Source organism: Labrus bergylta, chromosome 11 (genome assembly GCF_963930695.1).
Source record: "Labrus bergylta chromosome 11, fLabBer1.1, whole genome shotgun sequence".
In the NCBI taxonomy this organism is placed as follows: Eukaryota; Metazoa; Chordata; class Actinopteri; order Labriformes; family Labridae; genus Labrus; species Labrus bergylta.
In genome coordinates this window covers 17,681,626-17,708,523 of record NC_089205.1, presented here as the reverse complement: position 1 = coordinate 17,708,523, position 26,898 = coordinate 17,681,626, and the positions used below count along the sequence as shown (strand labels likewise).

General features: G+C 39.2%; 1 protein-coding gene across 2 annotated transcripts in view; it reads right to left on the bottom strand.

The window, feature by feature from the left end:
- grik4 (glutamate receptor, ionotropic, kainate 4) overlaps window positions 1-17,348 on the bottom strand; it is a 237,777-nt gene extending 220,429 nt beyond the window's left edge. The window contains exon 1 of one of the 2 annotated variants that reach the window (XM_065960396.1): window positions 16,440-17,348. The gene's annotated coding sequence lies outside the window, so the exon portion shown is untranslated. The remainder of the gene's footprint in view (window positions 1-16,439) is intronic. The other variant, XM_065960395.1, reaches the window with a different exon arrangement.
- Between the last annotated feature and the right edge of the window lie 9,550 nt (window positions 17,349-26,898).

Below are 26,898 nucleotides of genomic sequence, written 5' to 3'. Positions count from 1 at the left end.
CTTGACATGCCTCTCATGAGCTGTCAATAAAAAGAAGCAGGGAAAGATGCTAGGTGTACACTTGCTTCAATACCTATACACCAAATAAAGCACGTTCCTGATGAAGGTTAATGCTTCATACAGATAACGTCATTGTCCCCCATTTTAATTATTATGTCAAGATGTTCAATGTATTACATGAACTAAGCCTTAAATGTTGTAAAGGTGGGCAATAGGTTAAATGTTATATTCTTAAATGGGTTTTATTGTTCGTGTGAACGTGTGCACAGTCGTATTTGTGGGCTTCTGTTCGCATGTAAGAATCAAAGGCCAATCCAATATATCTATAGTTTAAGACTGTGTGTCTCTGGAGAGCAATTGTTGAATGCACATGACCTATAACACACTCTGGTTTCATTATGAGTGCTTTTCAGTTTACCACAATTTGGCCAGATGCCCTCTAAACAACATGGTACCTTTCCCAGAGGGCAAACAGGCAATCACCCTCAAAAGTGATCCATTACAGCAGCAATGGAAAATAGAGCCCTTAACCTTTCAGCAGCATAAGCGTAAAGAGTTCCCGAGCAACATAAGAAACTTCATGCTGTATCTACTGATGTAAATTCTAGAGATGGGACAGATCCGATCTAATGTCGGTATTGGGTCTGATATTGATGTAATTAGCATATATCGGTTATCAGATTGGCTGCGCTGGTCCACGTCATTTTGGGCTTTTTAAACATCCTCACCTCGCACAGTCGTTTGAAAACATTCAGACTGAACTGTAAGAAATGCCCACAAATGGTCTTCATGACGACGTTCAGGCTAGCTGGAACAGCTCATTCTGTATGATCAAAAGTGCAGTTGTTACACTTCACTTTAAAATATTTAATTTGAAAACCCGACAGTCGTTGCTGCTTCCTGTTTGTATGTGATACATTTCGTTATAATAATTTTTAATTTTTACCAGGTTTACTTCAGCTCTGTGTAACCTTACACAACAATAGAAGTTATGATTAAAAAGATATCTGAATCAGTTTCGGCATCGGTACACATTTATCCGAATTAGTTTCGAAACTGAAAAAAAAGTGGATTGGTTCATCTCTAGTAAACACATTATTTAAATCATATTCAAACATAAATCTCTTTGGACTATTTTTTATAATTTAGCAATTAGTGGTGGGGAGTGTCCTTTGTTATGGTGTGGTCTATTGATTTTTTTGGGTGGGGGCAACATGACAAGAACACTAAGCGGCTGGAAAAGCTGATAAAAAAGGCTGGCTCACTTCTGTGTGTGTGTGTGTGTGTGTGTGTGTGGGGGGGGGGGGGGGGGGAGGGGGGGGGGGGGAGAGAGAGAGAGAGAGCGAGAGAGAGAAGGCTGTTTTAGACAATGTTTGCCGACCTCCAAGACATCATGGCAGGCAAGAAAAGCTGCAGCAGTGGACGGCTCATTTCACTACGCTGCAGGACTGACTGGTTTCAGAGATTCTTTGTCCCCACAGCCATTAGGCTTTATGACACACTAGCCAATGACAGTGGCTTATGACCTGAGCTGTTGGTGGAATGTCACTGACTGCTTTTCTCCCTAGCACTCTCTCTCCCGGGGAATCTGTGCAATAATGAGTGCAGAGACTTTTATTTTATAATTTAATAATTAATTGTATCTTTCATCATCAGGCAAATGGGACCCCAAATGAATACAGCACAGTCCACATGACAGTGGTGGATATATAAAAGGGTTTCTTTTTTTGGGGCTGCATAGACTCAACATGACTGTGTGTCTGACATGGTGGTCTGAAGCACAGGGGCCCCACAGGGGACAATGCTCTATCCCATTCTCTACAGCCTGTGCACCTCAGACTACAGTTACAACTCTTAGAGCCTCTAGAAGTTCTCCGATGACACAGCCATTGTTGGGTGTGTATCTGAGGGAAACGAACATTACAGGGAGGTCATCATGAACTTTGTTGATTGGTGTAAGCTCAACCACCTTCAGCTCAACAACAGCTAAACAGAAGAGATGGTGATTGACTTTCTTGTTAGCAAAAAATGTTATACGTGTCAGCAGGATGCTGCTGGACTGTAAATAAATCAACTACAACACATGAATCAAGATTAAAAAAAATACAAGAACAAACATTAACATGCCATTAAAGTGGTGCAGCTTTTGCCTTTGATGTTAGCATGGTAATTTTTAACAATGAAAAAGCATGAGTACTACCAGGCCAGATAATGCATGCATTTACAAAGAAAGGACATTCAGAAAAAGGTACAGAAAAAAGGCATCCAGTCAAAATACAGTCAAAAGCAAAATAGAAGGATTCATGGTTTGTCTGACAGGCAAAAACTCTTTGAAACTACAAGTCCAACGCCTGTAAAGGAACTATTATAGGCTATAGCAACCACGGTTGCAGTGGCTACAAGCACATTAGTGTTCAGTAATCTCTGTCTGCAGCCTCCTCCTCCTCCTCCTCCTCTTCTCTTCCTCTTCTCCTTAAATCGATACCAGTCTCTAGAGCACACAGCAGGTTTGAAAAGGCTGCTAGTCCACTGATCCCAATCTCCGGCCTTCAGCAGATAAAGCTGGTACAGGAAAGAGAGTACAATAATTGGCTGCAACAAACTCGTCAGCTTTCAATTCTTTTTTTTTTTCTTTTTTTTTTTTTTTGCTTGGCTCAACTCATATGGCTAATTAAGATGCTAATATGGAGCAGAGAAGATTTCTTGAGGACGCGAAGCAGTTGTTTTAAGTAAGTGATGAAGACAGCCCCGTAACAAATATAGCCTTGTTTCTTGTACAACCGGTGTATCAAACCTAAATGTTACTCTGATACTCACAGCAGGTATTTATATTGAGAAAAATTATATCGCGATAATTATCGTTATCGTTGTATTGCCCAGGCCTGATTTTTAATCCATTAAATGTATCAATGTGAGGGACGGGGAAATCAGCTCTGTATCGTAAAAACATCAAATATGATTGTTTGCACAGACCTATTGGGTAATAAAATTAGTTTGTCCAGACTTTGTGTGTTTGTGCTACTAATTTGTTGCTTCTTCTTACATACATTTGTTTTGGGTAAAATTAAAGGAAAAAAGGCGAATATGAAAATGAAGATTCACTGGCTGTTACAAAAAAAAACATGACTGTGCTTTGATTCATGCTTCCCTTTAAGTGATACACAAAACTCTCCACAGAACACAGAACTTGTAACTTTAAGTTAACACTCCAGTTCTCCAGATGTCTCTTTCATGTGAGCAGTCACAGCTGATAGCTACAGTATAAAATAAAAGGAGTCAATAAAAACTACATAATAAAAAATCTTTATCTACTACACAACAGTTTGGAAAAGCTGTACATGATTAAAGTTGTTTAAGGTACGCACTACAATTTTAACACATATTGTTACACAAATGGAGTTCCACTAAAGTTCTTCCCATTAAAAAGTGACAGTATTAGCAGAGTTCAAACAGTTTACATCACCAGACGACACAAGTGTTATTGAACACCGTACTGAAGTACAACACACCAATTAACAACAAAGCAAGGTCCATATCAAGGCATTACAATCAAGCTCAAATTAGCACAATGATTAAGTTATCAAGTTTGTTTGTCCCTTAACATATGTAGAACATGTGATCCATATTTGAAACTATAATGTCTTCTTCATGTCACTTTTTAGAGTGTAAAGCGTTAAATCCTTTTCTGTAACCTTCTTAATGTAACAGTGATGACTTAATGAAGGTTATAGAGAAAGATTACCCATGGATCCATGAATATCATGCTTGAAAAGGTCAGAAAAGATGGTGCCATAATGAGGAAGGGTCTAGTTCATCAGAGGAGAAAAGTGCATGAGTGCATGTATGTTGTGTAGGGGTGATGAAAGGTTGTGGGTGGGAAGTGTGGATGTGGAACATATACTGTAGACTAAATGAGAAGCTTCAGGCAGCCAGACTCCAATTTACCAATCTCCTCCCATCTGCAAGTCTCGTACTGTGATCAGCATCGACATACAGGTAATTATAGGCAATCTGTTCTGCCCCTTTTTATCTCTAACACTATCTATGGTGATGAAAGACATGCATGAAATACAGAGCAGGTAATGCAAAAGGGCAATTAAAAAATCATTTGAATAGGTGTGTATTCACTTGGGTGTGGGTTCTTTCAACTGTATGGCTTTGAAGTTCCAGTCTGAATGTATTGAAGGATTTAGACATAAATTTGTATTTAAGACAGGTTTAAAATGAAAGCCCATCATCCCCTAGTCCTTGCATGTGAGGGTCAAAGGTCAAGCAGAAGTCTGGGTTTCAGGGTCTCTGGAGATAATCATATTTACCCATTACCAATCTCCAATCCCTTTGTTTGCTCTTGACTGATCACAAAGTAAAGACAAACAGTCGGAGCTGCTGGAGAAACTGCCAGCTTTAGCCATCTGATTTATAAAACACAAGCAAGCTACTTCATAAAACATAACATAAAAAAACATGTACATTAAGTTATTTTCATAATTTTAACTCTAAACCAGATGGAATATATATCAGGTGGGAAAGGTATTCAAAGTAATTCAATCTAGTTTAATTTACAGCGGTAATATAGCCTGCCTTGTTTCATTTTATAAAAAACATAGGTGCAAAGAAGCTTAGTCTTTAAATAAGCAGTTAGGTCAGCCACTGGGCATCATTAATCCAAGTGTGTCCGTCTGTTGCCCGATATGCTTTCTCTTTTCCCAGATTAAATCAGAGCAGCGTTTAGTGCTCATTATCCTTAATTTTCACCCACACCGCTACTTTTTTCTTCCACAAGCAAAACCCACAAAGGCTGTTGAAAGACAAAGCCAAACATGGCAAGACAGAACGCTGCAGCACAAGCACCGATTGACATACGAGACAGTTTCATCAGGATCCAAGTGGGTAGTTTGTTTTGTATCTTCTCCACATATTGAGCACATAAACAGACTCGTTTCTACTTGTTTTCAGTTACAAAAAGTGGTTTTCATGATTTCAGATCAAAATTGATCAAAATGAATAGCAGGATAGATGTTCTCTATGTGCATATTTTGTCAATTCCCGCCCTGGTGTATTAAAAATAACTGAGAACATAGTGTTGAGGTCAATAAAGCACATCATATCCATTATCTCATTGAATTCCATACCCTGTTAATTAACTGTGCTCATCAGAAAAGAATGAGTTTAGAGATAACACACACAATCCTAGGACGTTTGATTTTCGTTGAAGTCTCTCTTCTCCCTTCCAAATCTCTCCCGTAACTCTGTAACCCCTGAGAAGGTTACCATCTGAATACTGATATATTCATTTTCCCAGTCTGAACACAGTGAAGAGCCATAATCCCAAGGACCCTGTGCAAGGACATCATCCTTGAACCATAATCACCCTTACATCTTTTATCTGCCCCAGCCTGGAGAACATGATTAAAAAGTGGCCAGGACATACTGCCCATGCACATGGGATATGACTGGTCCCCGCTGACACATGTCAATCAAAAAGAAAAGCGCAGATGTGCAGGGACTCATGGCCCCCACTAACCAATTAGGATGACTTGAAACCCACATACCATATGCTGAACATCAAAGGGGTCTCACCTCATTGAGGTACAAATGTATGTTGAGGAATGTGAGGAGTCTGAGGACAACAACTGAAACTGAAATCTCCCTATTAAAGAGAGACAAATAATACAGAGGAAAGTGGTAGGAAATAGAAGAAGATAAGCATAAAAGGAGATTGGAAGGACCTGGCTGGCTATAATTTTCCTGTTGAAGAAAGAAAGAAAGAAAGAAAGAAAGAAAGATAGAAAGATAGATAGATAGATAGATAGATAGATAGATAGATCTTTATTGTCATTTCAAATTTATACAACAAATCTCTGTAGGAGCAATCCAGCTGCAGCATATAAAATATATAATATGTAGACATACAACAGCACACACACTGAAACACAATCCAAGCACATCTCACCCATATCCACATACAACTGGAGAGGGAATCAGAAGTGGTCTGGCAATGCTTGGCAAGGCACAATATTGAACAGAGAGCTTGATATCTGCCTGCAGCACTATAAAATACACATTTGGATATGATTCAAACCAGAATATTGATGTTTGATAAAAATTCATATTCACAAATCAAAGTGACGTACAAGGCTGCCAGCAGGGCGGACTGGCATACCTGGTCAGTAGGACAAATAGGGAAGCCATGAGGGGCAGGTTCACAAGACTGGGAGCTTTAGGAGTGATGGACCAGAATCAATCCGAACAAAGTTCCAATTTCTCCATGAACAAATCAGAGAAGTTGCCAAACAGAGATAGATTAATACAATACCACTCAGAGCTCAGACTTGATGAAAGATGCCTGAGTTTTAGCCCAACAAATATTCCCAATCATCCAATTTCACCATTAACTGACCATTTTAAGTGACATAAAGGTCCTCCTTTGTCTACGCCTGATGAAAACTTGTTAACAGAAAGATGCTCCCTAAATTGTTGTATCAATGATAGGGTAGAAAGAAATATTTCACATACGTCTAAAATCTTATTTCAGTGCTCAACTGTAGTGAGATGTGGTGAGGGCTATATCCATAATAATCTAACACACACGCACACGTGGAGAAGTAAAGGCAACATGTGGAGAGAGAGCAGTGACACGCTCCATGATAAACTGGACTAATAAACTTCTTGCTGGGTTCTTTTTATGTCATCAACCGTTTTGTACCAATGTATCAGAGTTGTGTTTAATTTGCATGACCAGTCCAGTGATTTCTGATTAAACGAAAGCTCACCGTCTTGGGTTGCCTGTGACTCACTTCACTGTGTGCGCTGCACATAAAGCCTTTAAAAGTAAATAATCAGCGACACTTTGGCTCTGATAACAGTCCTTAATGGTCCGTATATGTAGCCAAAGCATTAACGAGCTGATGCCGATGATAGCAGCAATAAACCTTTTTGAGTGCTACCTCAAGCATCATGTAATTTGATAGCAGCAGCGTCCTGTATGTCTAGGGTACACTGAATGCAAATTGGTCAGTTCTGAGACCACTGATGGTGATATCACAAAGACTTCTATTGTAAATTAGTTGTGGAAAACCAGAAAACTGGGCATTTCTGTTTGCATCAAGCAGGAAAGTGATTTGCATACAGTAGCCACCCTGTGATGTGTCTAATGCACATGCACACATCGCATTTGTAGTGTTAAATGATATCTCGTTCAGCCCTTATATTATCCTGAGGCTAATGCAATTTTAAACTTTAAAGTAGAAAGTTCTGCTCCGCTTCTTCAGCTCACCACTTTAATGCACCGATGAACCTATTTGAATACTTCAAATACTACTACTTTGAATACTCATCTGGAAGTAGTAGTAAATTGTTTTTGGGAACATCGTGTCGGTATTTATCGACACTTTCTTACAATGACCTGTCTAACAATATCCTTGATCTGACAAAATGACAGACCTGTGTCCTGCAGTTACTGACTTGTAAAATAACTAGCAATTAACGGCTCATCCCTACAGTGACACAACATGATAGGCAAGGACTGGCTGCTATGGCAACAAGTATCATTCATTCTAGATAGTGCTGGATAAAAGTTTTTGAAAGTTCTTGGCTGTGAAATCACCCGTTCCCATAGAACTTTCAACATGAAAAAGTGGTTCAACTTGAGGTACAAGGGAAACAGTGTTACATAGAGAGAGAGAAACAGCGTGTTATGTAATGCCACTGTATTGATCACAAAAACACATCTGGGACAGTTAAAGCGATCTGTGAAAAAACACGTTAAACATGGATGATCACTGGGAAAAAATGACCAAGAGCTGTCAAATCCGCGAGCATATCCTTTAATGCTGTACAACTCGAATGTGTTATTGGCTTGCAGTGGGGGAAATCTAACCTCCGTATAGCATATTAATGAGTCAGTGCAAGGCTACAGCAGAGAGACCATTTATCTGTGTCAACATAGCAAAGGGAAATTACACATCTCTCCCTTCCTTTTGCTTTAGTCTGATGCATACTGGCCAATTCAGAGCCTATTATCCTGGCTGTCTTTAAATCCCACCTTTATATACACTGATCTGAAGAACTATTCATTGGCATGCAGAATGAGTGCCAAATGTCTGACTCATGAAACCAGCTGTGTTTTACCTTGAAAAGGAAAGCATCAATATGTTCCTCCATTTGTAGACAGCATACACAAAGTGGCTCATGAAGAGGAGACTCAGAAAGAGAGCATTTAGGCAACTTTATTGACGTAAAGTTTATCCAAATGTCGCTAAAAAAAAATGTAAGTAAGGACTACTGGTGTCGCATATTTTCAAGTTACTCTAAAATTAACGAAGGTTATACGAATATTACTCCTTTTAAACACATATGTACAAAAGTAGCAAACAAGCAGGTCTAATTATCCAGACCAATTTACCCCCAAAATATCTTTATTGTATAATATGCATATTCTGTATTATCTCCCGATCTGTACTGCTACTCTACATTCTACAAAATTGAGGGAGTTTTATGGATAAATATTGACCAATTTAGCTTACTCATGAAGTAAGAAATTTCAGTCAGACAGTGACAAAGTAAAATATTTCATTTTGGTTTTGTTTCTAATAATGGCTTTTGTAAAGGGATTTATATCAATAGTAGCATAGTTAGCCACAACAAGCTAGCTGTTATTTTTTTCCATCAAAGAAGGATGTGATGGGATAAACAAGATCTAGATCATCTCGAAAGAGGTTCACCTTTTTTTTTGGATCCAAATGATAAGGACGACTATGCTTTCTCAGCTTAATGTTATTTGGTCAAGTAGAACAAGCGCTGACACCGACATGCTAAGAGCACATTTAGCCAGGCTGCTAAGATTTTCTAGTTTGGCCAACCCACAGAATTAACACTTAATTAATCAGCATTTGAATAAGGTATGAACTCTGGATCATGGAACTGTTGTTGCCAATTATTTTTATTCACATTATTAAACTTGTAAATACATTGAGGGTTATAATTAAAATCCTAGCTCTGAGGATTTTGTCAATGTCCTTTTAGATCGGACTGGTAAACTACTGCTTTGCTGTTAGTGTAGTGAAAGAACATACTTTTCTATGTCCATCCAGTTTTTCTTTTCTCTCGACCACAGGTAGGTCAAAATACCTGCAGGTGCTCTATCTATGGCAGCGTGCCTTTCACATATTCTCAGACTCGTTTATCATTATCTAGACAGTCGACAAGTGTTGCAGTGGATATGGATCATCTTAGACAGTCAGAGGAACCTCTCCCAAAAGGCACACTGTGCACAAATACAATTCCATCCCGCCACAAATAAATGACTAAAAAATAAAGCCTAAAGTGATCACACAAATACTGTGTGACTCTCAATGAGAACACCAACATATGGGTTATTGACATATCTTTGTCTTTAAAATTGGCATGCATGCTACAAAAGCTGCAGGGCAGTTGTGCAGCAGCTGGTTTACCCTCACAACTTTGGGGAGTTGAGCTCCCGTGTGCAATCCATCAATTGATTAAGAGCTCAATGAGACCATGTAGCTTTTTTTCACATTTCTTGTCAGCACATGGCAAATGTCCCTTGCAGACATAACCTCAAAGAACGACCATTTCCCCGCACTTGCTGCTTTTTCCCGAAAGTACCTCTCTGCTCAAGGGCGGATCATCGCATTCGCGCTGTGAAATGTATGTGTGCACTCCCGCTGTGTATCTCTTTTGCTCTCCAGGTCGGAGGGGGAATACAGTACGTTAAAATTGTATTCAATTAGTGTTTTCTTCATGTTCCATAGAGGGACACCTTGATGATAAAACATCAGTGTATGAGTGTGAGATTATAAACTCTCACAGCTGTGGTCAGACGTCTCACTTTGCAGGAAAAATTATACAAGAATACATATTGATAATGGACAAATACCAAACAAGTCCAAAACCTTTTTGTAGCCACAAATGCTGTTCACAGAGGCAGCGAAAAAAAGGAGAGACAGACAGGTAAACGACTTTATGCAATGGCCTTGTGAAATAGACACTGATTGTAGTTTTTTTTCTAACGGATGGCCACACAGAAGATATACACACACTGTTAACCTGCACTTGCTCTCTCCTCATTGCCTGCCCATGGCGGATCTGCACGTCTGCGCTGCCCGTATGTATGTGCGAGCTCTCGCCGTTTCACTCTCTGTCCCTTTCGTGGGCTGGGGTATGCTTGTTAAAATATTTAATGAATATTCCCGTGATATCATTTGGTTGCGGAGGGACACTTCAATGATAAACCGCAGTGTATGAGCATGTTATTACACCTGATGTGAGGAGTATCAAACACACAGGAAATATTATAGATGAATATTGAAATTGACACAGTAAAAACTCTTTGCAGGTCTGTTTACAGAGGCAGTGAGGAACATGCAGCCAGGTAAGAGTCTGTAAGTGATCATAACTTCAGGAGTCAGGGAGAATTCAACCAAACCGAGTGAAGCAGTAAACTTCCCTGTTTCTATCATTTGATTCTTATATGAGTTTGATTAAAAACCTTAGGCTGAAGAGTTTTAATAATGGCTGTTTGAATCTATCTAGAATGTGAAAACTGAATGCAGAGATTGCAATTTATATTGTTTTTAAAATGTTTGTTTTACTTTATGTATATAAACCATGCACCATGCACCATTAAAATAATGGTATAAAAATGAAGGAGAATACAGGTCATAAAGGGTTTATTTAAGGCTGATGCTTATCGATATCTGACTTCTTAACGACTTCTCACTTTCTAGATTTTTTCTGATGTTTTAAACAGGTGTTGTGTTTGTGCACAGGCTCTGTCTTTACAAAGAAGACAAACAACCAAACTAAAATTCTACGACATTTATAACAATAACGTCATCTTATGATTGACTTTCAGTAAAAAAAATTATGACGGCAAAGCTTTCACAAAAATGCCAACAAACATGGGTGATTTTGAACATCATATAGAATGTTTAAAGTCCAGTTATTTGAATTCAAATTCTCAGTTATTCCAACAGCAAATTGCTACCACAGCTTCTGTGTTGTCTGAAAATGAGGTTCGGAGAATAAGAATTGCAGCTTTAAAGCTAAAAGTAGCTAACATGAGTGTGATGTCCGACTGAATGATCAAGTGAGACAAATATCAAAGTATTAGTAACTAATGATAAAAGTGGACACTTGCAAGTAGAAGTACAATTGACATCTCTCCCACTTCAGTAAACATCCGTGCATCTATGCCAGCCATCACTTTAAGAAAGCACCGTAAACACTGGATCCTGAAGACTGTTCAGTTATGTGTAGTACGAGTGAGAACCAAGAATGTGGAGAGGCATACCTGAATTTCATTAGGATGCTGTTTTTATCATGCAACATTGTTCGTGTAAAAAATGGACTCCAACAGGAATATAACAATGTGAAACATTTTCAGCAAGGCTGAAAACAGGAAGTGTGCTCAACAGAAAGAGAAAAATATCATCAGTTGCTCAGTTAACTTTCTGTCATGAGTGGTAGCATGCAGCTGTGGCGTCTGGCTAAATGAAGTAGGACAGATTCACAATACAACAGCACTATTCCTTCCCACTCACAGGAAAAGAGAGCAGCGGGTGATAATTAACCCTAAGCACAATCAGCCAAGACACAGAGGGATTGTCACACAGGCCCTGAGAGCTTGGCCCATGTACTCATTCATGTGACACACCTACAAATTCAAGGGAATGTAATACCAACAATCTCTGGTATTTATGCCAAGGAACACATGCTATTGAAGACAAGAAAAATATTTGAACAAACACTGAAATGATGGTCAGACCGAACCCTGAAGTGACAATAGGAGAATGAAAACCTGTACTCTGACTTACTTCATGAAACATCATTAAACACAAAAGATGGTGCTGGCCTTTTCCCAAAAAGTGTGGAAGTGAGCGTTAAACTGCAAGAACTACTTCAATACATCCAATTGTGTTGACTTAATCATTGTAATGTCTAAATCTTGACTGACCTCAAAGTTAAACTAGAAATGCTTGATGGATACCATGATACAATTCACACTGCCAACAAGGTTTCTATGAGAATTGAAAATCTCTCCTTCAGTCTAACCTTTCACTAACAAATGACAGTAATTCTCACATTTGTGGAGCAGATATGTGGACATGTTTATCTATGAGATAAGAATTTAAAAAATGTAATTTTTGTTAAATAAATAACAAGCATCTCATCCTGTAAATTAGATGTTCACCCCTCCTTTTAAGTGTAACTACTATAACTATCATTTTCTTTTGCTGTTAAGATTATCTTTACATTTCAAACTAATATACAAAGTCGGGATTTTAATGACAAATAGTATTATTAAGTTCACTTAAATAAGACCAGAGCCCATGTGTCAATCCTTGGCCTAAACAAGGTATTTTTTTAATCAATGGTATTCACATTTAGTGCAACATAACATAAAAGGTATACAGTATGTAAAGCCAAATCTCTATCCTGTCATTCATTTATTGTCCTTCAGAGAACTGTCTTCAGCCTGTGTGCCAAATCTAGATCTATGACCAAGCATCATTATGCTACAAGGACTATACTGTATATCTAAGCTTGCTAATATCTGAGCCATTTCCATAGAAATATTGAAGAGAAAATATTCAAACCAAATAAATTATTTAAATCATAAAAATACTTGTCTCTGTGTATCTGTGGAACAATAAACAAGCCTCGGCTCCACACGCTGAATTACTGGCCTTCTGTTGAACCAAACTGCCAACTACTATTCCAGGTACACCACCTGTCAACAATACACCATTGTGCTCTGTTAAAACAGTGCAGAACACAAAGCTATGCAGACATGAGAACTTCCAGCTGGTGCTGCACAATTTGGTGAAAGTGTGCAATTGCAATTATGGAGGACAATATTGCAATATAATCAACAGTATAATGAGCGGGTAGATTAAAAAAAAACTCACCGGCCAAACATGTTTTTTACCGTTGAAAATGATAGATTGATGACCATGAGCTATCATTTACAACAGACTACAGCAATGTCCATACCGACCGATATTTTCACCACCACCAAATGCTCACAAATACAGAGGGATAATGCCACAGTGTCACAGAAATCTGGGGTTTCTTTTTTTCCTGCATTCTTTGGCATGAAAATAAAAAAAAGAATCGGAAACACTACTGTCTAAATATCAGTCAAAGAGCCTTTACCTGCTGGCAACTCCTCTGCTGACTTGGCGCCTTTCTCGCTTGCTGCTGGTTTAGGGTTTGGGCTAGCCTTGTCTGTGCTGTCTTGTTACAGAAGTGCATTACGTCAACGAGCTAGTCTGCTGCTCTCTCCACTCTTTCACAGATTTCTGGAGAAAGCAGATTACATTTTTCTGAATAAAAGGTAGGTAGAAGATTTGTGAAAAACAGATTTAACAGAATGCATGTAAAAATATTTATAGACAAACTCACTGCAAGCATTTCTTTTGTACAGAACAAAATCATAACTTCAAAAATCTTCCTCAAGAATTCAAGAAAATTGGAGATGGTTTAAAAGCCTGTCTCGCACTCTTTCACAAAGGCATTTCATTATGTCAAAAAAGTATAATAATTAAAATATCCATTTTGGCATTTAAAGTTATTACATCTTATTTCAATCATTCGTATTTATGTCACCAATTAATTGCATTTTTTTGTAAGAATTAATTGCACAGTGGCTCAGGACATCATTTTTTTATTCTGCAATGAAGGCTCTTGAAATGATCTTGTAAAAGACTTCAGTTTTATGTTTGTTCTGTTAGTTATTGGCCTTAGACAAATCAACAGGTAGTGTGCTAGATATAAAATGTTAACGCTAGCTTTCACAGAAACAGGTTTACTAAATGTTAAGGCAGTGCGGGACACAGCTAGAAAACAATAACTTGTGCTAACTGAGATGGAGGACACAGTACATTTTGTTAGCTACCAACACAGCAGAACTTCACACTAGCTAGCTAGCTTTTAATTTGAGGCAGCAAAATTTGAAATGTTTGTCTTGTAACGTAACACAGCTTGCTTACAAGGCTACATAGTAAATACAAAATAATACGCAAAGGAATTGAAACAGTAGGCTATGTATAAATGAAGCATTAGATAATGTGGGGAGTAAACTGTCAACGCAAGCAGGACATTTTATTGAAAGTTAACATACATGTTAGCATACATGTACACAAGTAAGCTAACCTCAACCACCTGTCATTCAGGTCTCATCTAACAGTAGGCAAGTTTGTGCACGTTAATGCTGCGTTCAGTGAACCTGGGAAAAACTGATGTGGGCTTGGACCTATTAAAAATCATAGCACCCCAAACTTAAATATTATAAGCGAATCCGTTATTACGGCGGTATCTCAGCTTTACCTGATTTCTCAAATATCAAACAGTGGGAATTCCTTACAATAACTTGTATCATGAATTTTAATGTAGGCTATTCAACTGCTAATTATGCCTTCAAATTGTATATTTACAGTCTATGATTTAAATTGATTATCAGTTCAGCTCAGTTACCAACTAGTGTGACCAAATAGGTCTTATTCAATTTCAGTATGGTTTAAGCAATATTTTATTTGCTAAAAGCCAAAACAGGCACTGTCACCTTTGATGTGTCAAGTAGGCCTGTTTGTTTTAAACATTGGCAATAGTAGATTCACAAAAATACCTTTCTTCAAGGTCAGTTATAGATTTTGCTGGATCTTTTAACCGTATCTCAGAGTCCTAATCAGTGCATGGATGGAGTATGATCAGCTGTCATGGAGTTGTAAACCAAATCTCAAATAGGTCTAATAGCTTTTAAACTATCACAATCCTATAAACATTTGTGTCAGTCCCAAATAACCTAAAAATCCTTCATTATTCCTTATCCTCCTAATTAACATCATGAAGTATTAAACATCACTCTGTTTTAGAACAAGACCTTAAATGACTACATCTACAAAACAATATAGCTATTGTTGATACAGACTCAATTTCTAATTGCTTACAAAAAAATACCAAGAAAATCACCATTCTGCTTTTCAACTAAACTAAGGGTTTATTTGGTGCATCATCATCATCATTTGGCATCAATAAGCCGACTTTGTGAACTTGGATTGCCAGCTTGCAGACAAAATTATCTACATCAAATCGATTCTGTGTGAAGCAAATATCTGACGTCTAACTAGACAGCCGGCAAAGCAGTTTGTATTTACTGCATTTATTAATTTTGGGATCAATACATCATCGCTAGTTGAGATTGCAGAACTGCTAGCATTAGCTGGAACCAGTGTAGCAGGAACAGGTGGTTCCCACTTTCCACACAGTGTCCAGTAAAGCTTATTGTTACTATTTTGTGGAAAAAGTATTAAAAAAAACAACAAAGAACTTTATCACAAAAAATGTAATTATCAAATATTGCTGTGTAGACAATAGCCTACTGTAGGTCTAATGGGCTGTTTAATAGTCTTTGCACAAAAATAATTGATCATATAGTGGTTAAGAGGAAGCAAAATATTTGGCTTTTCATAATGGTTTGTTTACATTCATTTATGGCAGTAAAGTTGTATAGGCTAGATCAATGTACATGGGCATTCGATGCAAATAACCCTTGATTTTTGGTGAGGTGCATTAGCAGTGACTACCTATAGAGTCCAAAGCTATTAACATGTCAGTCTGCCCCAGCATCAAGGGACTGAACAACAACAATGCGAAAAGAAAATGGTTTAGAAAGTATATTACAGCAGAATCGGCTGATGCCACCAGCGGAGCTAAAAAGGCACTAAACTGGACCACAGGGTGGTGCCAAAAAATAGCTCATTGTCACCAAACAATCACTAAATCTCTTTACAAAATCACGTCCAATAATAAGTTATTTTGTTTCCTCATTTAAAAAAAAAAAAGAAGAAAGAATCAAATTGTGATAGCCCAAAGCCCGTGTCTGTAAGGAGTGTTGTATGGACACTTAACCTACAATCGACCATCCCCTTAATGAATTTACGCTCGATCTGTATCAGTCCACTTAAAGTGAGTCTACTTTATCTCTGTAAGCCGTCACGAACCGTCCTCGGCCTTTGCCTCCTGCAAATTAACAATGTGTGAGCCCTCACTGATGGTCTGAGCCGTTGTTTCCCATCACTGCTGTAGAGAAAACACTTTCCTTTCAGCCCAGCATGCAACAATTAGCCTACACAACAGGACTTCTCCTACGACACACTGGCACATAAAACCAGGAAAATATGGAACCCGGCTGGTGGAGTGATCGGAGTGAGAATTACAACAGGTTCACACATCCTTTCATGAGCGACCAGAAATGTGTAACATCTCAACTTCTGACGCACAAAAAAAGGAAGCCTATAGAGGAGATGATATCCAGCTTGACTCTGTTACAAAGTGGTGTCGAAGCTTTTTACGCATTTACACTGTTTTGCATACGATCCATTGCGTAATTTTACTTTAAAACTTAATTTACTTACCTTGGGATCTGTGTTCCCTCTTGTCCGCAGGTTTCAAATATACACAGTAACTTTGCCTCAGGTTGTGAGCGTGTATGTCCGCTGCCCGCAGAAAAACGTCATTTTGCCAGAAAAGCGCAATTGCAGTGTAACTCAATCCCCCCTCTGTATAGTTCGCTGGTTCTTGTTCCGCGCTTCCCTCTACCGCCGAGGCTCAATGAGCAGATGGATGGGCAGATAGGCTATAGGCGATCAGATCAACTGCAGTCCGGTTAAATATCATATTTAGATGGCCATATCAATCCTTGTTTTATGGGCTTGTAATGCGCCAGCTGAATAAAAACATCCACATCCTAAACAGTTGGAAAATTATTCCTCTTCACTTTACCCCCGGAAAAAAAAGCAGCCTTTTTTCACACCGGCGGGATGAGAGTTTTATATTCACTGCTTAGTCCTTGCCTTCTGCATTAAAATAGTAGGCCTTCTTAGCTCGAAGGTCTGATTCATAAAGCTTTTTTTTTTTCTAACGATACCGGTGATGCTGCATATCCTGCATCCTACCTCACCAGCGAGGGAAGAGCGCAAAGAAAAAAAAAAGCCAGGCAGTGATTTCGCTTTGTGCTGTTCTGCTTCAAACAAACGGACCAGTGAAACCCGATCTGTACAAAAAAAAACCAAAAAAAAATAAAACCGCTCGGTCACATCTTGTGTTGTATGTTGGCTATATAGTCCTGAACAGTCGACTGTATCCACTGCGGTCCGATAGAAAGATGCAGAGCAGATGGAGGTGCAGGCGAAGTCCTGTCCGCTCCTCCTGTGCGCAACACTCTCAGTCAGAAGAGATGAGAGGATTTTTGGTGCCTTCCTCACACCGAGGCTGACCAGACGTGAAGAGGAAGACGCTCCGGACTCCTGATGCATTCGACTCCGGAGCTGGGTTTCAACATGTGAAAAGCAGCCACCGACCAAAAAAAAAAAAAAAAAAAGAAGCTCAGCTAACGGAATAAGTCTATCTTTTTAAACGCGCTGTGTATTATAAGGTTTCGGTAGAAGATTGAGACATGGGATTGTCAGCGTTATTATAGGCAGATAATAAAAGACAAGAGTCAATTTTTTTTTTTTTTTAACTGAAAATAGAGCCAGAAGCAGCAGTAAACAGGATCCATAAAGAATATTAATGATTTGATGCATCTGGTTTTATAGAAGCCTTCACAAACATCACATTGTGGGATTAGCTACATTGTGGATTCGAACCCTTGAACTTTATGTCCCCAAGTAATTTTCTGACTGTGCAACAGGGGAGACAAAATATCAATGACATGCCTTGCTTTTTGCTTGTATTTCTACTTGCAAATGTGTTACCCATGGATGAGCTGTTTGGGAGGTCAGAAAGTGCTGTGGCCAGCCCAGACTGAAACTAAACTTTCTATTCCTTAAGATTTCACAGTTGCTCCATGTTTTTACAGGCGCTGATAACAAGAAGTGTCCCGGTCACCACAGATTACATAGTGTTCCTTTATATTCGCCTCAAACTGTGTGGCTAGCTGCACTGAATGTAAATACTCCATGGGTATTACAGTGACTACTGCACTTCTGGAGTAATGACTTCTCTAAGAGGGACTATGAAACGTACTCAAAAATAATCAAGCTCGATCTAAAGAGCACTACACAATCTTGAAAGGCAGTGCTAAAAAAAAAAATAAAAAAAATAAAAAAAACTGATGAATGAAACAACTCACAGAACAACCACTTGAGTTTCCCTTTCTCTCCATGGTCCCTTTAATTCTGAAAACCAATTCTGCTGCATAATCCTCAATGTGTCCTCCCTGAGTGGCTGTTGTGTCATTTCCAGCCGAAAATGTACGCTTTTATTTGCTGTCTTTCTTGAAACTGATGACTCAAACAGCGGAAAGTATGAAGGATAGAGACAGTCATCAATTTTGGAAATACAACCTTTTTATTTAAGATAAAAAATATATAACAGCATGCAACATAACATTTCAAATAAAAAGATAAAACAGGGCAATGGTTATACAACCCCTGTTAACGTTTTAGAACAACATTTCTAAACCTTTAACAGGCTTGTTTTGTCTTTGAGGAAATGAAAGCCACATCCAAGATTTGTTTGATAAGTTTGATAAGAATCAACTAAATCAATTTTGACTAAAGTGCATAAATGAAAGATGTACCTTCAATACACAAGTTTTAAAGTATTTGACATCCATCAAACATTTACTGAATAAACCTGAGATCAGCAAAGTCTGCTGTTGATCTTACAGAAGAAGAAGAAGAAGGAGAAGGAGAAGAAAAGCAACTCCTATCCTTCAACTATCTGCCTGGACCCTTAAACAAACTTGCAGAGAAAACAGCGTCTTTGCATTATGCAACTTGCTATAAATGTTATTCCTACCTGTTTTCTGCACCCCCAGGGCATATACAAAGGTAAACACATTTCTATATAAATGTAACCCCGACCAAATACATGCAATGCAGCAGCAACATTTAGAGGTCACAGTCAGAGTAGCAACAAGGTGTTCTCCCTCCTGAACATGTGAGAAGTACATTATAACCCTGTAGATCCTACTGACCTTATCGCAGATCTACAACCCAGAGCCTCTGCGTGCACTTTGACATCTGTCAAGATCCGTGAGGATTTAATGTCTGAGCAATAAGGTCATACTGCTGCCCAGTCCTGCCCTTTGACTGGTTCTTGTATAAGAATTTCTTTCAAAACGTTTCCTGACTCATCAGGACTCCGGAGGAGAGGCCACTAGTTCATATATAGTGCAATTAAGGAATAGTTTTCTGCAGTGAAAGAAGGATGTCCATCCTGCTACACAGATCAATCACACCCCTCGGTTACAGTGGAATTAAATGTCTGTTTAACCGCCCAACACAGTGGCTGTAAAGGTGAAGGTAACTACTCATAAGAGATGTGAGGGGACATATGAGATATGCTGACATTTTCATGGAGTTCACCACCACCCATCCGCCATGCACTTACCAACACATCATTCAAGGTATCAGGAAAAAAAATGGATCTACAGGCACATTGAAGGGAAGCCCATCCACATTCAACCATATCAAAGAGTATAGCTCAGAGAATTGTAGAATGATATCACATACAAACTAATGGGAGGAAAAAAGAATCTGAGGAATGATTTCCCAATGATGGTAAACTGGGGATGTCTTCTTGTTGTATTGCTCTTGATCACAGCTACACGAGGGCCTTATTCTTTAGAAATCACCTGCATTATGAGGCTTGTGCAGATATGGCCTCAGATACAAGGAATTCACTGTAATATACACACTTTTCACTAACTCCCATGACATACAGTCCACTATATAAATGAATTAAAATGAATGAAATATTAAAATGTGTCAGGTTTGCTTAAAAATAAATATCTGCATATATTAGAATGATTTCTACATTATCGTCACATTCTGAAACCTGAGACATAAGTTCACTGTCAGTGTTTTCAGAGCTCAGTGCAGTGCTGAGTAGCTGTGGTAGATGGCTGTCTTAGTAACCACTGAACTGGACTGATTTGCTGTGCAGTGTTGCAGCTTAGGAGTGCTGAGAATACGAACTGGCGTATCTGATGTTCTACTCCAGGCACAATCATAGAGCTGTGCACTGCTTGATGTGAAATGGGTTGTTAATGGGGCATGTAGAAAAATCGGACTTGTGGAACTGGCACATTGACAGCTGCGTAGCCTTTTTTGAGGCACAGAACTGCACAGTATAATTTACTGAGTGCCATAGAACCGACCTACACAGAAACTGTTGAAAGTCATGGAAGCCAACTGAAAATACAGCCAGATGTAAAAAAAGGTTCATAAATATGTTTCATTCAAGCCATACCATACAAGAGTCTGTCACTGTCTCTTAGCCAGGTACCATTAGGAGGAGCAATTATGTACGCCTTGATTTATGTTCCGATGACCACATCTGCCTTGAAACAAAATATATTTCAGCTTGAGCCAAACTGCAATTAGGCAGCACACTGACACTGCAATAGGCATTATTGACGACGTCTGAAATCCCCAGAAAGCGACAGCGGTGTGTGGGTGGGATGGATGTGAATAAGGCTGCTGATGCTGAAATGGCATGACAAGGGTACAGTCACCTCACTATGATGAGAATAAGGACAAGAGGAACAGCACACAATGGATGACACATTTGCGCTGAAGTCAGAGGGTGGGTACATACCTACTGGCTTATTGATTGAAGGAAGCTGGCAAGGTGCACTAATAGGGAATAAAATCCACTGTCCAATCAGAACATGGATTGTCAGCAATTTGCCTCATTAGCATTCACGGCATTATTCAGTCTGCTGTTTGGGCACTGACTCCCTTATTCACTCGTAAACCTGAGATTTTTTCTTTTTCTGAGAGGACTGGTGTGAACCGCACCGAACTTCGCACACCAGAATCAAAGATCAGTCGTCAAAGTTAATCTGTTCTCCAATTATTCCATCGATCTGTTGTTAAAGTTAAAAGGTTGATGAATACTTGAATATATTTCCCCTAAAACATAACAAGGTAACAAGAAAGGAGAAAGGCCCTCTATCTCTCTTTCTTTCTATGCAGAGCACAGATAGGTTGACCATTCTCAGGCAGGAGAATGATCAGGTAGAGAGGGAGTAAGGGTACAGCAAGAGGAGATCAATGAATTGCGGATGTAGCTGTTCTCTCGAAGGGATAATATAATAAGTCTTTACCAGATAGAATTCATTTCCTTCTCGGCTCACATTGATGGGACGGACATGAGGTCACATCGACTTGACCTTTCTCATCTGACCATAGAAATAGAATCTAAATTAGTTCACCCCTGAATCTGACTGGATGTAATTGTCATATTTATTTTTATTTTTTTAGATTTATATTTGGGCTTTTTGTGCCTTTAATGGAGAGACAGGACAGTGGATAGTGTCGGAAATCAGGGAGACAGAGTAGGGAATGACCTGCGCGAAAGGAGACACAGGTTGGATTTGAACCCGGGCCGCGCACTTGGAGGACCATAGCCTCCATACATCCATGTCATATTTGAAGGCTTTCTAAGTGTATCTAAGAGGTTGTGTTCACAAGAATGATAAAGATTGTCTGATTGGTGGACAGATGCATGGACAACCCAAAACGGTAGCGATTCCAATCCAAGCTGCTCCTGTTGACTGTCTGCTTCTTGTTCAGATGCACATTGAGCCTCTTAGAGATAATAACATTCCAACTGAAGAAGAGTCAAAGGGGTCAGTATGTTCAAGAGCACATATAACTGAAGCTTATGTTATTTTTATTATAATTTTATCTTTCCCTGAGTTAATTATATCATGAAGTTTGACGCTAACTAGAGGTGTAAAGCACAAATAAACACTGCAGATACTACATTTAATAATCCCTTGGGAAAGAGACAAGTAATGTATTTGATTCCACATACATATGGACGTACATATAGATATATTCACTTCAATGCACACTGGTGCATGTCCACATGGAGAGTAAGGCCTTCACCTTGACAGCTGCTTGTGTTGGAGATTTACAACTTTCAGCCACTAGTGGTTTGACACCGTGGTTTCCCCAGTGAGTCTCTGCAGTTTCTTACACGGCATGACTTGATAGTAAATATTCATTAGCCATGAATCAGAGCACTGCACTGATGCAGCACTGCTGTTTTAAATTGTCATGTTGTGGGCATGGTATCTGTGTGAGTGCAGAAAAAATGCAATCTCTTTGTGTGTTTCTACCACCGTACCCTCCATCCCTAAAGGTCCTCCAAGCATTGTGCATTATGTGACCATGTGATGCTGTTCATTCAGCAAAAGCTAACAGGGTGATACTGTTGTCCCACTGACAGACAGCAGGCTAAAGGCTTTGGCTTCCATCCAGCGGCCACAGAGACATAGAGAGGCAAAATACGAGGGATGAGAGAAAAGGAGAGACAGTAGGTGATAAGGAATAAAGCACTGCAGCGGAGTAGAATGACATGAATTTGAAGCAGCAAATCAAGAATGGTGTCACAGTGAGGGCGAAGCAAACACTAACTACATGTGACAGTCCTGAAAGCAATCATACAATTAGATACTGCCTGGATCTGAACTGCATGTGCTGAAGTGGATCTGAATAAACAGTAGAAAAGCTGCAGCATGATGGGTGCCTGATGGGGAAATCAAAGGTTACATGCTTTGTTTGGACAATTTCGTCACTTGTGCAAACCATTATCCAGGTACGAAAAAGAGTATTATTACTCTCCGCTTAATGAGAATGGGCAGTAAAGTGTTTCTCTTTTTTAAATCCAAGGCAGGAGAAATGAGCAATGAGGACAGGTGAGAGCACTTAGGATGCTGTAATAGTTTCAGGAAGCACTCACTGCTTGAGGGACATCTGTCTTGTAGTAGGATGTTGTACTAGAGTTAATGCACAAACTCAAATGTTCTTCCGAATTAGATCCGACTGATCCATAAGAAAATGTCCTAACCATGGAATCATTCTTCCTTTGTGCTCACCTCCCATCACTATGACATGACATGCATTGCCTTAGCTGCCCTTAAAGGGACAAAATATCCGTCACTGTATGAATCAAGCTCATGCAGCTTTGCATGGCCGTCGGTTTGAATTTAAGTGAATTGTGCAGGTGAATTAGATTCACCTGCACACGAACACACTCAACATCCCCTCTTATCTTCATTTCCTTCAGCTCAGGAGTAATCTGATCCACGTGTCAATCACCATTCCTGACTTTATTAGAGGTTAAACAGCTCGCAACACAAACTGTCCTTCTTTTTGAATTACATTGGCAGAGTGTAATTTATACCTCAGACAACTATATCATGATCTGGAGCACTGGGACTGTCAGTGCATGACCTCTATAAACACATAGAAATGAACGATCCAGACCAGCTATTACCTAAATAAGCTGTCTCTCATGAACATGTGTTTCTGCTCAGAAAGTGAAGACAAGTGGAGACTCTTATTTTGAACTTAACACTTGACAAAAGCCTGTATGTTGTAGCGTTGTTGTGTGAGCCCAAACCACCTTCTGTCTCATTATCAAGGTGAAGGTGTTAATGTAGAAAGTAGAAGCCTCTCAGTGGGTCACCATTTAAGAGGTGCCCTCCTCACACTTCCCCCATCTGCCAAAATAGTGCACTTGTGAACCAGTTTATCTAGATTAGCCGGGCTCTAGACTGGAGTCATTCTCTGCAGAAGCCCTGTCTGAACTTCTGCTCCAGTAGGTATTGAGAGACAGCTCACCTTCAGGCCCTTCCAGGGATTATATGTGTCCACTGAATTTGTGCCCTTTTCAAAAGCCAGCAGGAGGCTGTCAGACGAGTTAAGGCCGACAGCAGGATACGCTCTTGTTCCAATTGACTAGTTTGGGGCCTCCAGTCTGTCGAGAGAAGCAACAGACGACCAAACAAAAGCGTTATTTTCAATTCCAGTCAGGTTTTATTGTTGTTCTCTTTCCATCTTTGCTCACTTTTTTCTGTTCTCCAAGTGGATTCATTCCCTCCCGATGTTGACGGTAGCATTGAGGTATTATTGATCGGCACTCTGCAGGAGCATGCCAGGTAGATTAAATCACCTGACCCCAGCTTTGTCTTTCAGCTTCCATTTGGAACTTTCCGACAGGCGATCCGTATCTAATATTGAGATGCAGCCGAAGCTCCTTCAGCACAGCAAGGTAACACTCACCCTGCTACCGCGACATCACTGGACAGTGGACACAACAGACACTCCTGCAGCTCAGGTGCACGACACAAACATAAATAGTCTGGAAAAAAATCCTCTTGATTGAGAGATCTCTCCTTTAACATTATAACGATTCTTCATTTTCATGCACAATTTATTTTGAAAATCTGCAAGCGAGCGAGTGTTCGTAATTTACATGATCATCTTTTTTTTTCAAAGCTGTTTTTCAATCAGAGCAGAACACACAAAGACAAAAATTTGGCTGAGAATGTGAATGGAAGAAGCTGCCAGGACATTAAAAAAATCCTACTGAATTAATTTTGCTTCAGAGTTGGATGAAGGAGCTTCAAATATACATTGAAAATGCACATTTTACTCCCTTACATCTCATCTTGGAGGCCTTTTTTACAAATTCATTGTTGACAAATACTGTCAGTGTAAAACAAACCTTTTCAGCTTCAGTACTCATGTTAAATTCATGCTCATGCTTTAAACATAAACCGAGACAGCGGTGGGGCATTAGCGTCTCGTACGATGGCAGCATGTTGTAATTATGGATGTGGGCCGTAAAGAATACAGATAAGGTCCCGTTTATACTTTACATGCTCAACAATGATGATCACAGAATTAAGTTAGGACGGCATGCTTCCTGAAAGAAAGAACAACTCACCATTACAAGAACACTTATGATGACTCAGGAATGTTTGTGCTAGTTGGAATAATAAAAGCTGGAATACTACAAAATGTTCTCAATACTGCCAGGCTTATGCCATCTTTTAGTATTTATCATAATTTAATCGTTATAATCTTGTAATCTTTTAGTTGGATGTCTTCATTAGGTTGTTTTTGGAATCAGTGTGAGCTGTTGTACATCAGGAGCTGTTTCTAACTGCATTGGGATGTATCCAACACTAAGTGAGATTGGATGAGAATAATCTAAAAAGTTGCTGTTCTTAATGATAACTCTACAGCACTATAAGTTACTATTCTATTACTCCACTATCCTTTTTATCTATATTTTCAAGAAAGATGATATTTTTTCCCATTTAATTGTCATGCTCATTACAGGTCTTTAAGTTTGACCTCACGCAAACATGATGATCACAACGGTGATTCAACGATATATATTTATAAGAGCAGCAGCTCAGGAAACACAGATGAATATTGATGATCAGCCACCAAAGAGCACAGAATAGAGAATGAGGAGCATCCTGCCTGTGAGTGGTTTGATAGGTGGTCGAGTTTTAACACGGCTTGTGAATGACACTGAATACTTCTCTATGTGACAACACTGGCTGTAGAAACCAGTCATGCAGCAACAATAGTTTGATTCAGTTCTGTGTAATGCAGCAGCTGCAAGCTGGTATGAGAATATATATGATCTGAAGCATCAGAATGGTAATAGATGCACTTTTAGATACATTAGCATATTGATGAGAAATCAATATGCCAACTGTGCTAGAAAAATGAACTCTCAACATTTTTATTGTAAAAACCTTTTCATTGTAATAATTGAAAACATTTTTATTCAAAGGTGCAATTTAACTCTCATTTTAGGGAACCTTTGTTACACTTTTAATGACAAAAGCGCCCACAACACTTCTGACAACAATTTGCTGTGTCGCTGGGCTTGCATATTTATTGGCTATATTAGACATATTGGACATATTTTAAGGATGATGAACAAAATATCAGTTTCTCCCTTCAACAACATCCAGCATCAGAAGGAGCAAGACAATCTGCAATCATCATCAATCACCCTCACCTCAACTACACAGATGAGCTAACTCCAGCATTATGTCTGTGCTTAGGCTGTTTATATCTAACAAATTTTCCATTTCAGATTTTACCTCACCTTTCCAATGCTGGTCACCTAAATCTGGAGAATCACGCCTGCCAAAAGTATAATAGTGTTTGTATGTATTTGTGGTTAATTTGTAACTAATGTTTCATGTTATGTACGTCTTGCTTTGAATTTCCCTCGGGATCAATAAAGTATCTATCTATCATCTATCTGTCTATCTATCTATCTATCTATCTATCTATTGATTTCTGCTGCTGTTCTGAGCTACGCCAAGCCTTGTCCCTGATCACAGCTCAACCGGCCAGTGCTGTGCAGTACTGTCTCCATTTTCTCTTTCACAGCAGGCTGAACAGGGGAGCCCAATGCCAGCTGGCCCACAGGAAGCTTTTTACCCAGATACTCCATCAAAGAGCTGCGTAGTAATAAGACAGGGTTAATGCCAAGCCAGGCCACAGGTAGCTACTTATTATTGGATAGGTTGATTATCGAGTGTCCCCCAGCAGCAGCCTTTGAATAGGTTCAGGTACCGTTTTTTTCAGTTGGCATCCATGACTGTCCGCTCTTTCAGCAGCACATATTTTAGCATATTCCTCCCATTTGAAGGAGTCAGTTCATTCATCTCTAAGCATCAGCTTAGCACATGCTCCCCTTGTCTGGCTTGGCTCATTGTTGTGCTTGGGACAGTGATTACTCAGGAGAGGCCATGGATTAATCCGACTGTGGAGAGCACATCGATCTTCAGTCCAATCCATCTGATATTGGCTCCTGCTCGATAAGCGGGGGAGACTTGCAGGGTGAAAATCAATCCCATGAGGTCAGGGGTTCCCATTTGGGAAACAGGTTATAATTGAGGAGATGGTGTTACAAGAATCATCAAATGTCCTTGATTTACATCAATGACAAATGACATGCATTTCACAGTGCAGGTGGGATATAGGAGGATCTTGATAAGATTGCTAAAAAAAGGTAACTTTAAAGAATTAATTC